Genomic DNA, 11,382 nt, shown 5'->3' on the forward strand with positions numbered 1-11,382 from the left:
AGACCCCATAGTGGTCGTTAGCCTCTTATCCAGCAACTCCGATCCCGACCTCCTCGTGGTACCAGCCGGAATACGAGCAACCTTAGCGGAGATCGGGTAACCAACCCCGGTGGAAACTAAGGTCGTATACTAACCGGGAAGGAAGTATAGTGCGTCTCGGCACTATGAGATGGCAGCCCCATCGCGAGACTCGGTAGTGTTGCCCCAGTACGGCTACACACCTAAACTAAACTTAACTAACAACATTCAAGCATCTTCGGAGCGGAATATTCGGCATCGACCTAGGCGACGAAATAAGGACGACGAATGGAGACTCGGGACTTGGAACTGCAGATCGCTAAATTTCGCAGGTTGCGAGCGGGTGCTGATTGAACAGCTGGAACCCCGCAAACTCGGCATCGTAGCTCTGCAGGAAATCTGTCGCAAAGGAGAGAAGGTATGGAAGATCCGTGGCGGAAAGGCCCAGTTTTACCAGAGCGGTGGCGCTACCAACGAACTGGGAACGGGCTTTGTAGTGCTGGGCGGAATGCAGGATCGCGTGATAGATTGGAAGGCGATCAACGAGAGAATGTGTGTATTGAGGATAAAGGGCCGTTTCTTCAATTATAGCATCATTAACGTGCACTGCCCGCACGAAGGTAGACCCGACGATGAGAAAGAAGCGTTCTACGCGAGGCTGGAGGCTACGTACGACAGCTGCTCGTCACGGGACATCAAGATCGTCATCGGGGATATGAACGCCCAGGTCGGTAGGGAAGAAATGTATAGACCGGTGGTAGGACCCCATAGCCTGCACACCGACACAAACGATAACGGCCAACGATGTATAAACTTCGCAGCTTCCCGAGGCCTGGTGATCCGAAGTACCTTTTTCCCGCGCAAGGATATCCACAAAGCCACCTGGAGATCACCTGACCAACGTACAATGAACCAAATTGACCACGTTCTCATAGAGGGCCGGTTCTTCTCTAACATCACGAACGTACGCTCCCGTCGGGGTGCGGATATTGATTCTGACCATTACCTAGTAGCAGTACATGTGCGCTCAAAGCTGTCCACCGTATACCGGACACGTCAAAGCCGCCCTCCTCGGCTGAACATCAGGCAGCTAGATAACCCACAAGCTGCCGAGAACTACGCGCGAGTACTGAATGAGGCACTGCCTTCTTCCGAGGAGTTAGGTGCTTCAAACCTCGAAGACGGTTGGGGCAGAATACGCTCGGCCATCGGAGAGGCCGCTACCGCGGCACTAGGTATTGAACCTCGGAGTACACAAAATGATTGGTTTGATGGGGAATGCCAACAAGCGGTGGAGGAGAAAAAAAACGCTTGGAAAAATTATCTAAGTATTGCCACTAGAGAGAACCTGGCCAAGTACCGACGAGCTAGGAACCAGTTGACCACGATCCTGAGGAGAAAAAAGCGCCAAAAGGAGGACAGAGATCGTGAAGAATTAGAACAACTATTCCGAGCTAATGACACGCGCAAGTTTTATGAGAAGGTGAACCAAACTCGGAAGGGCTACACACCGAAACCTGACATGTGTAGGGACGAGGGAGGGAATCTAATTACAAACGAGCGCGAGGTGGTCGACAGGTGGAAGCAGTTCTTCGATGAACACCTCAATGGCGAAGTCGCAGAAGGAGGCGGAACGGAAATTAACCTAGGAGCGCCCATGGAAGATAGTGATGTCCTAGCACCTGATCTCCAAGAAGTCAAACGAGAAATCAGGTTGCTGAAGACCAATAAAGCCGCTGGGAAGGACCGCCTACCGGCAGAGCTTTATAAACATGGCGGAGAAACGCTAGCAAAGGCTCTACACTGGGTTATTTCGAGGATTTGGGAGGAGGAAAAGCTACCGGAGGAATGGATGAAAGGAGTGGTTTGTCCCATCTACAAAAAGGGTGATCGGCTAGACTGCTGCAACTATCGTGGTATTACGCTGGTAAACGCCGCCTACAAGGTACTCTCCCAGATCCTGTTACGCCGGCTGTCACCGATAGCACAAGGTTTCGTAGGAAATTATCAGGCGGGTTTCATGGGGGCTCGCGCAACTACGGACCAAATGTTTACTATCCGACAGATCTTGCAGAAATGTCGGGAGTACAACGTGCCCACGCATCACATCTTTATCGATTTCAAAGCAGCATACGATACAGTCGATCGAGACAAGCTATGGCAGATAATGCACGAATACGGTTTTCCGGACAATCTGACGCGACTGATCAGAGCTACATTGGATCGAGTGATGTGTTTCGTACGCATCTCTGGGACACTCTCGAGTCCTTTCGAGACGCGACGAGGGTTGAGACAAGGTGACGGTCTATCCTGCATGCTGTTCAACATCGCTCTTGAGGGGGTGATCCGACGAGCGGGCATTGAAACGAGAGGCACAATTTTTACCAAGAGTAGCCAACTTCTAGGCTTTGCAGATGACTTCGATATCATAGCCAGGAACTTTGCGACGGCGGAGGCAATCTACGCCAGAATTGGGCTAAAAATAAATGCGTCGAAGACCAAATACATGAAAGGAAGAGGCTCAAAGGAAACAAATGCGCGCCTCCCACGGACGGTAACCGTTGACGGCGACGAACTAGAAGTGGTAGAAGAGTTCGTGTATTTGGGATCGCTGGTGACCGCGGACAACAACACTAGTAAGGAGATCCAGCGGCGCATCCAAGCGGGAAATCGGGCCTACTTTGCCCTTCGTAAAACGCTACGATCAGGAAGCATACGCCGCCGCACGAAGCTAACAACGTACAAAACCATTATTAGACCGGTAGTTCTTTATGGACTTGAAGCCGTGACGCTGCTTACGGAGGACATACGCGCCCTTGCCGTGTTTGAGCGGAAAGTGCTGCGGACGATATTTGGCGGAGTACAAACTGAAAGCGGAGAGTGGTGGAGGCGTATGAATCACGAGCTACAGGCACTGCTTGGGGAGACTCCCATCGTACATCTAGCGAAAGTTAGCAGGCTACGGTGGGCCGGACACGTCGTAAGGATGCCGGACGACAGTGCGACGAAAACGGTCCTCTTCAACAACCCCACCGGCACCAGGAACAGGGGGGCCCAACGTGCACGATGGCTCGACCAGGTCGAAAGCGATTTGCGACTTCTGAGACGACTAGGAAATTGGCGACGAGTGGCCCAAGACCGAGTTGAATGGAGACGAGTGCTTGAAACAGCACGAGCCACCCCGGCTCTATGCTGCTGAAGAAGAAAGACTAGCTTTCCAGCTCTCTTCATGAATGGGCACTGCTGGGAATCGCTCGAAACCGCGCTGCCGGAAGAGACTGAGCAGGATAAAGCCCCTCTTGAGGACTGTTGGAATGCCGTGAAAACAGCCATTAACAACATAACGCGGAACGTCTTAAAGCCCAAACAGAATACTGCGTCAACGCATCCGTCAGTGTCAATTTGACAGTAAACCCACGAGAAAACTGTCAGAATAACGCTGACGGACGCGTTGACGCAGCATTCTGTTTGGCCCTTTAGGCCGTGTTGCACCGAATCGACGTAACGAATGGTTTGATGAAGGCCAGCAGATACTGGATGAGAAGAACGCAGCGCGGGTACAAATGATGCATAGAGCCACCCGTCAGTGTGTAGAGCGATACCGACTCTTTCAGGAGTAGAAGCGCCACCAGGAGCAGGAGTGCGAAGAAGTCGAGCAGCTGTACCGCTTTCACGACATACGGAAGTTCTATCAGAGACTCAACGAATCTCGTAAAGGCTTTGTGCCGTGGGCCGAAGTGTGCACAGACAAAGATGGATGTATTTTGACTGATGACCGTGCGGTGATCGAAAGGTGGAGGTCTAAGCAGCACTACGATGAAAATCTGAATGGCGTGCAGGTGAAAGACCATGATAGTGGAGGAAGTGACTTTATTGGTGCAGCATGCTACGGCGATGTGCCACCCCCATCGAAACGCGAAGTTAGAGAAGCCGTGCAACGGCTGAAGAAGAACAAAGCAGCAGGAAAGTGTAGCATTGGAGCGCGTAACTTATTAAAATGGATCCAGACAAGTTGACCAGTTGTTTGCAAGATTTGGGATACAGAACGACTACCGGAGCAAAAGTGCTTTCCCAAGTCATTTTCTATCGACTATCACCAATAGCCAATAGATTCGTGGAGAGTTATCAGGTCGGCTTCATGGAGAGTCGGTCTGCAACGGACCAAATCTTCAAGTTGCGACAGATTCTCCAGAAGTGTTGCGAATTCCGAGTCACCTGCTTATTGATTTTAAAGCCGCATATGATAGTGTAAACAGACAAGAGCTCTGGAAAATTCTTTCCGGGTAACCTTACTAGACCTACCATGGCTACGATGGATGGGATCCAGTGTCCCTCTTCTGTTGAGTACTCTTACCACTGCGTCCAGTATTTTGAACTATTGTGGTATGCCGTAACAAGTATCGCTGCATCTGCTACCTCGAATGTCCTGGTATACTATCAAAACGTTGGAGGAATCAACAGCTCTCGCGCTGAGTACCAGTTAGCTTTCAGCGACGCCCTCACCGAAACCTGGTTGAATCAAATACCGACAGGATCGGTCGCGTTCAGATAGTTGTAAAAGTACTGGAGGTGGCGTTTTGTTAGCTGTTCGCTCAGGATTCAAGTCCCACTCAGTTAATCCTCCAAACAGTTCGGCAATTGAACAATTATGGGTCGCGATTACCACTGTTGATGCAATACTCTATCTCTGCGTAATTTACATCCCTCCCGATCGAGTCAACGACGAACACTTGATGGACAACCATCTGGAAGCTATCAATTGGGTTATATCGCAATTAAAGCCTAGAGATAAAATTGTTATTTTGGGTGCTTTTAGCTTAAGCGCGGTCTCTTGGCAGCATAATTCCCACGGTTCTCTATTCCCGATCGCCTCTCGATCGTCCATCGGCATAGTCCCGCGAAAGCTGCTTGATACATATAGCACCGCTGGACAGCTGGAAACCGCTGGACTTGACAACGAGAATCATCAGACCCTTGATCTGTGCTTCGTTAGTGACGAACTGGGCGTAGACTTTATAATTACAGAAGCTCCGGTCCCACTCGTGAAGATCTGCAGGCATCATCAGTTCGAACTACCGGGGTATAGCTGCATTAAGTGCCACTTCTAAACTGTTTGAGTTAATTATTCTCCAGGAGCTTGCTCAGAGATATGAACACTACATCTCGTCGGATCAGCACGGATTTATGCCTAAACGATCTACAGCAACCAACTTGACTTCCCTCACTTTGTTTGTAACACGCCAAATTTAGGATGGTCATCAAGTGGACGCGATATACACAGACTTATCTGCAGCATTGGATGAAATGAATCATCAAATTGATTCATTCCTCATTCATTTTTTTGTTTTTCGACAGAGAGGGGATGCTCGGTAAGAAACGATCCACTGCATCAGTGACCGGCTTAATGCAGCAAGGGCTAACTACTGTGAAGGGCGCCCTGGTACTCCATAGGCTCCGTTGCGGCAGACTATTTATAGAACCCTTTCCACCATTCATCTCTCGGCACGGGTCGCGTCACATCTTGGACTAGGGGTTTATCCATTCAAGTCTTTACGTAATAGCCATGAATAACAGCTAAATAAAACCATCCTCCTTTTAGGGACTTTGAACCCTCTGCTATGGTTCTCAGCAGTCGTAGCCTCTACCGAGATCCGTCATTTGCAGGCGGTGTTAAGGATCCAGTGTTGTGTGAGAATCTCGGGTGGATTGTCGGACCCATTCGAAGCTCGCAGGATACTTCCAGCCTGCTATTTAACATTGCGCTTGAAGGTGTTATAAGGCGAGCGGCGATCGAAATGCGGAGCACGCTTCTCCATAAATCCAGTCAATTTATCTGCTTTGCTGACGACGTGAATGCTGTCGCCAGAACATTTGATGCGGTGGAAGATCACTAGATCAGTACACAATACGTCTAAAACGAAGTTACTGGCGGGCAGGACCGAGCGCGGCAGGGTCCGCTTAGGCAGTAGCGTGGTAATCGACAGGGATAAGTTTAAGGTAGTCGACGAGTCCTTATACCTTGGTTCACTGGCAACAGAGGACAACAATACCAGCCTAGGGAATTCAGTCGGGCCTCCTACAAATTACACAAACACTTGCGGTCAAACAATCAAACGATGGGCCCCCGTACAAAGTGCATACTGTACAAAATGCTAATTAGACTCTGTTGAGACTTAGAAGTAAAATCGACCGCACTGGCGGTTAGAATTGCATCCTGTAGCAGATTGGTGCTAACGGGCGTACATTTAGACCAGTTTTGCAGCCCTTCTGGCAACCCGTCAGCCGCATAATAATTTCGGTAGCGATCGGACGATAGTCAGTCCAGATCGAACCAGTAACAAGAGTGAACGCAAAACTTGCGTCTTCGTTATCCTGCAATCAAATATACTTACCACTCTGCAATACTTACCTGTGTAGTTAGTTATTAGTTGGACCCGTTTAGCCTGAAATAAATCGCTAAGTTATAGTGCCTAATACGGTGACTTAAGTGATATTCTGTAACAGTGAAATTTCCGATCCACTACCATCCTCTTTGGTGGTTATTATCCAGCAGCCGCCGGCTGTCGTCGTTCCCGCCTGCTATACACGCTTGCTGCCGGCTATCGTCGTTTCCTTTTTTCCTTCAAAATACACAACGTAGGGCAAGCACCAACACAATTTTGGTGCCGTGACCAGGATTGACTGGTTACTTGCTGTTTGGCGCATCCAGTAGCTGTTTAATTTTTCTACAAGGCTCGATTTATCGGGCGTAAGGTAACGACCTGTCCAATGAAGTTCGCGGGTATCGCAGGTGCCCTTTAGATTCTGCTTTTGTTCTTTCATGCTTCACGTGGATCGGAACTGTTCCTGATTGTTCTGCTGGCATCGGCTGGCACTCATCGCTATTGTTCCTGTTGCAAAGTTCCATTGTTCCTGATATAAAGTGCTATTGTCCCCGCCACGAGGCATCATTGTTCCTGCTACAAAGTGCTATTATACTACGCATCACCATTGTTCATAATACAAAGTGACGCTTTCATCGATCTGGGCAACAATAGGACTACAATACGACAATTATCTTGCTGTGGCGTCCCAAGCTGTGGGAATTAACGCTTTTCTACCTGCTACGACAAATTCGGAGGATTTTTCGGAATTTTTCACGAGCTGTAGTTCCAGTTTCATTGTGCTGTGGAAATTCTTGGCATTTCTGCATCCTGCTATTCGAACCGGTGAATCCGGTATTCATATTTGTTCCTGTTGGCTGAAATTTATACAAGGCATAATTAGCCTTGGCAAAGGTGAGCACCTTTCCAAGCATTTTTCTACCCTTTTGTGGGTCTACTTGTGGTCTTTCGTTCTGCAGGTCATTCGGCTGTTTCATATCCAGTTTAATTCATCGTGCCGCTTATCAACATGGCGGATCAACAACTAGAAAGGCAGCTGCGTTCCCGGAGATCTACGCTGCTAGCATCGCTGGGTCGGGCAGAGGCTTTTGATGCTGATTTCGACGTTCAACGAGACCAAACGCAGGTAACATTAAGGTTACAATATCTTTCCGGAATATGGGATAACTTAGAGGCCGTGCAGGCTCAATTAGAGGACTTTGAAGCCAGTCCAGAGGGTCAAGCGGAGCATGCAGCGGCACGCGCCGATTTTGAATCCCGTCTCTTCGCAATAAAAGCCAGTCTAATTTCGAAATTGCCTTCTGTTCCTACTAGTCAGAGCCCTCAGCCCTCTCGGTCTTCCTCCACTCTCTCGGGCATCAAGTTGCCAACAATTTCTCTTCCGGAATTCGATGGTGATTATAAGCAGTGGCTTGCTTTTCACGACACTTTCCTAGCGTTGATACATTCCAACAGTGAAGTTCCGGATATTCAAAAGTTTCATTACCTGCGAGCAGCTGTAAAGGGAGAAGCTGCTAAATTGATCGAATCGATTGGAATTAGCTCTGCCAACTACGCTTTGGCCTGGCAGACATTAGAAGGGCGTTATTCCAACTATTATTTACTTAAAAAACGGCATCTGCAGGCACTCTTCGACATTCCGTGCATGAAAAAGGAGTCCGCTACAACGTTACATGGGTTAGTAGACGAGTTCGAGCGGTACGTTAAAATTCTTCATCAACTGGGCGAGCCAACCGGTTCGTGGGGTACAATTTTGGAGCATCTTCTGTGTACCCGCCTGCATGATAGCACTCTTCGAGAATGGGAAAACCATGCCTCGACTGTAGAGAATCCTGATTACACTTGCTTAATCGATTTCCTCCAAAGAAGGACCAGAGTTTTGGATTCAATATCAGTGAATCATAACCACGCTTCCAATCCTGCTTCTGTTACGCCAGCTAACACATCAAAGCGACCCTTTCACTCGCAATATCGTTTGTCTTCCTACTCTTCTACAGCAAATTCAGTAGGATCCAAACCCACAAAAAGATGTGGTGTTTGCGGTCAACCGCACATGGCGATAAAATGCCCAAAGTTCAACCAGCTTACGTTTGGAGAACGTCAGCAACTCGTTCAATCCAAGCGACTTTGTCATAATTGTTTGAAAACTGGCCACATGGTTCGCAATTGTTTATCCAACTCCAGTTGTCATAAATGCAATCGTCGTCATCATACTCTACTGCATTCTACACAAGGTGACGGATCACGAAGGACCATCGAAGCAACTGCTTCAAGTTCTACTCTACCGGAGAATTCGCAACCTGACGAACTTACTGCAGCAACCGCGTCGGCCCAGTCTTCAGTTCCAGCTACCGAAAATGTTCCAGAAGTGGAAGTCAGCTCTGCTGTCCAGCATCCAAGAGAGAATGTTTTCCTGCTCACTGTGATCGTGAAGGTAATCGACGCCTTCGGACATACGCATCTGGCTCGCGCTCTGTTGGACAGCGCATCGCAGCCAAATCTCATCACAGATCGAATGGCTCAAATTCTTCGCTTAAGAAGGGATCGTGTTAATGTTACCGTACAGGGAGCCGGTAAACTTTGTAAACCGGTTCGGGAATCAGTTTTTGCCCAAATCCATTCTAGACGGGATGATTTTTCTTGCGGTGTAAGTTTTCTAGTAATGGATAAGGTAACGGCAAATCTTCCTTCTCAGGATATTTCTACAACTGGATGGAAAATTCCCAAGGGATTGTTCCTGGCAGATCCATCGTTCAACAAGAGTCAACCAATCGATATGGTATTAGGAGCCAGACATTTCTATTCGTTCTTTACCAGTTCTGCGCATATTCAGTTGGACAAAAATCTACCGCTTTTAGTAGACAGCGTTTTCGGATGGACTATTGTTGGCTCTGCAAGTCCTGTTCTTTCTTCACCAGTTTCTTCTTCGGCAGTCTGCAATACCGTATTAGTTTCGAATATCTCTCTGGAAGGCAACTACTCGGTTGAGGAGACGCAATGTGAAACCCTGTACCAGGCTACTGTTTCCCGAAATCCTGAAGGACGCTATTTTGTACGCTACCCCAAGAAGCCTGATTTCGAATCAATATTAGGTGAATCAAAACCTGCAGCTATGAGACGATTTGAATTACTTGAAAGACGGCTGCAGCGAAACCCACTACTTAAAGATGATTATCACCAGTTCATGCGAGAGTATCTCTCCCTTGGCCATATGCAGTTGGTCAAAGAGGACGAAGAACACAACTCTCGAGCCTATTATTTACCTCACCACCCCGTAATTAAGGAAGCAAGTTCGACAACCAAGGTTCGAGTCGTTTTCGACGGCTCTGCAAAAACTTCTACCGGTTTCTCGCCTAATGAAGCTCTTTGCGTAGGCCCCGTGGTGCAGGACGATCTTCTCAGTATCATCTTACGGTTTCGCACATTCCCAGTTGCTCTAGTCGGAGATAATGCTAAAATGTACAGACAAGTACTCGTTCATCCGGAAGATACCCCGTTGCAGGGCATTTTATGGCGCTTTTCACCAGAATCACCTGTACAAACCTACGAATTGCTAACTGTAATTTATGGTTTAGCTCCTTCAACATTTCTTGCGACCCGTACTCTCCAGCAGCTAGCGACAGACGAAGGCGAACCATATACGGCCGATGCACAGGCTCTTAAGAAATGTTTTTATGTCGACGGTTTCATTGGTGGGGCACAAACAGTCGAAGAAGCCACCCAGTTTCAGAAAGGTGAAACCGTCTCAAAACAGTCCTCGATTCACCTGATGAGCCCGTTTTTAGACCCAGAGAGAGTGTTGAGAGTAGGAGGCCGTCTTAATTTGTCCCAGTTACCCTATCGAGCAAAGCATCCGGTTTTAATTCCCGCTAATCACCCGTTTACCCGGATGACAGCTGAACATTACCACCGTAAATTGCTTCATGGCGGCGGGCGTTTGCTGTTAAGCACAATTCGAGTGGAATTTTGGCCGCTAACAGGCCACAAACTAGTTCAAAGCATCGTCAGAAATTGTTTTCGTTGCACATGCCTCAATCCAGTACCTGCCCAGCAACAAAACGGTCAATTACCAGCTCCGAGAATAATCCCAAGTCGTCCATTCAGTATCACCGGCATTGACTACGCTGGCCCACTGTATCTTCGTCCGATTCATAAGCGTGCAGCACCTGCCAAATCTTACCTGTGCGTCTTTGTGTGCTTCTCAACCAAAGCAGTGCACCTAGAATTGGTGAATGACCTCTCCACCCAAGCATTCCAGTGTTGCCTCCGAAGGTTCCTCTCCCGGCGTGGCTGTCCTGCGCATATCCATTCTGATAATGGTAAAAATTTCGAACCATCATTGCTACCCATGAGAGAAGATCCGAACGACTTAGCCGCACTCACACCTGGACACTGTCTGATCGGATCATCCCTGCAAGCCCTGCCCGACCCAGATCTGAACGACATACCTGTGAACCGACTCGACCACTATCAGCAGCTGCAGTTGCATGTGCAACAATTTTGGATCCATTGGCGAAAGGAGTATCTACAAGAACTACAGAAAGACACCAGAGGATGGAAACGAAATGATGAAATAGTTCCCGGCAGAATGGTCATCATTGTCGACGAACTGCAACCACCGATTCGCTGGCCGTTAGGACGAATACAAGCTGTTATGCCCGGAAAAGATCAGCTGGCACGAGTTGTTTCAGTCCGCACTACTCGTGGAATCATCACTCGTCCGATTGCAAAAATTTGCCTGTTGCCGTGTTCTCCAGTACCAGCCAGCACTTCACAAGATTCACCAATGGCCAACAACCCACAACCGGCCCAACGCAGTTCGGATATGTCGTCAGAATGAACTAACGTGAGAAGAAATAGTGTTAGAATTATAAAAAACCAACCTGTATTACTAGCTAGTTAAAAGTTATGTTTCTTGTTTACATTTTTTGTTGAACACGATTGTTCAAGGCGGCGGGTATGTTGAGACTTAGAAGTAAAA

The sequence above is a fragment of the Sabethes cyaneus genome, chromosome 3, assembly GCF_943734655.1.
Source record: "Sabethes cyaneus chromosome 3, idSabCyanKW18_F2, whole genome shotgun sequence".
Taxonomy (NCBI): domain Eukaryota; kingdom Metazoa; phylum Arthropoda; class Insecta; order Diptera; family Culicidae; genus Sabethes; species Sabethes cyaneus.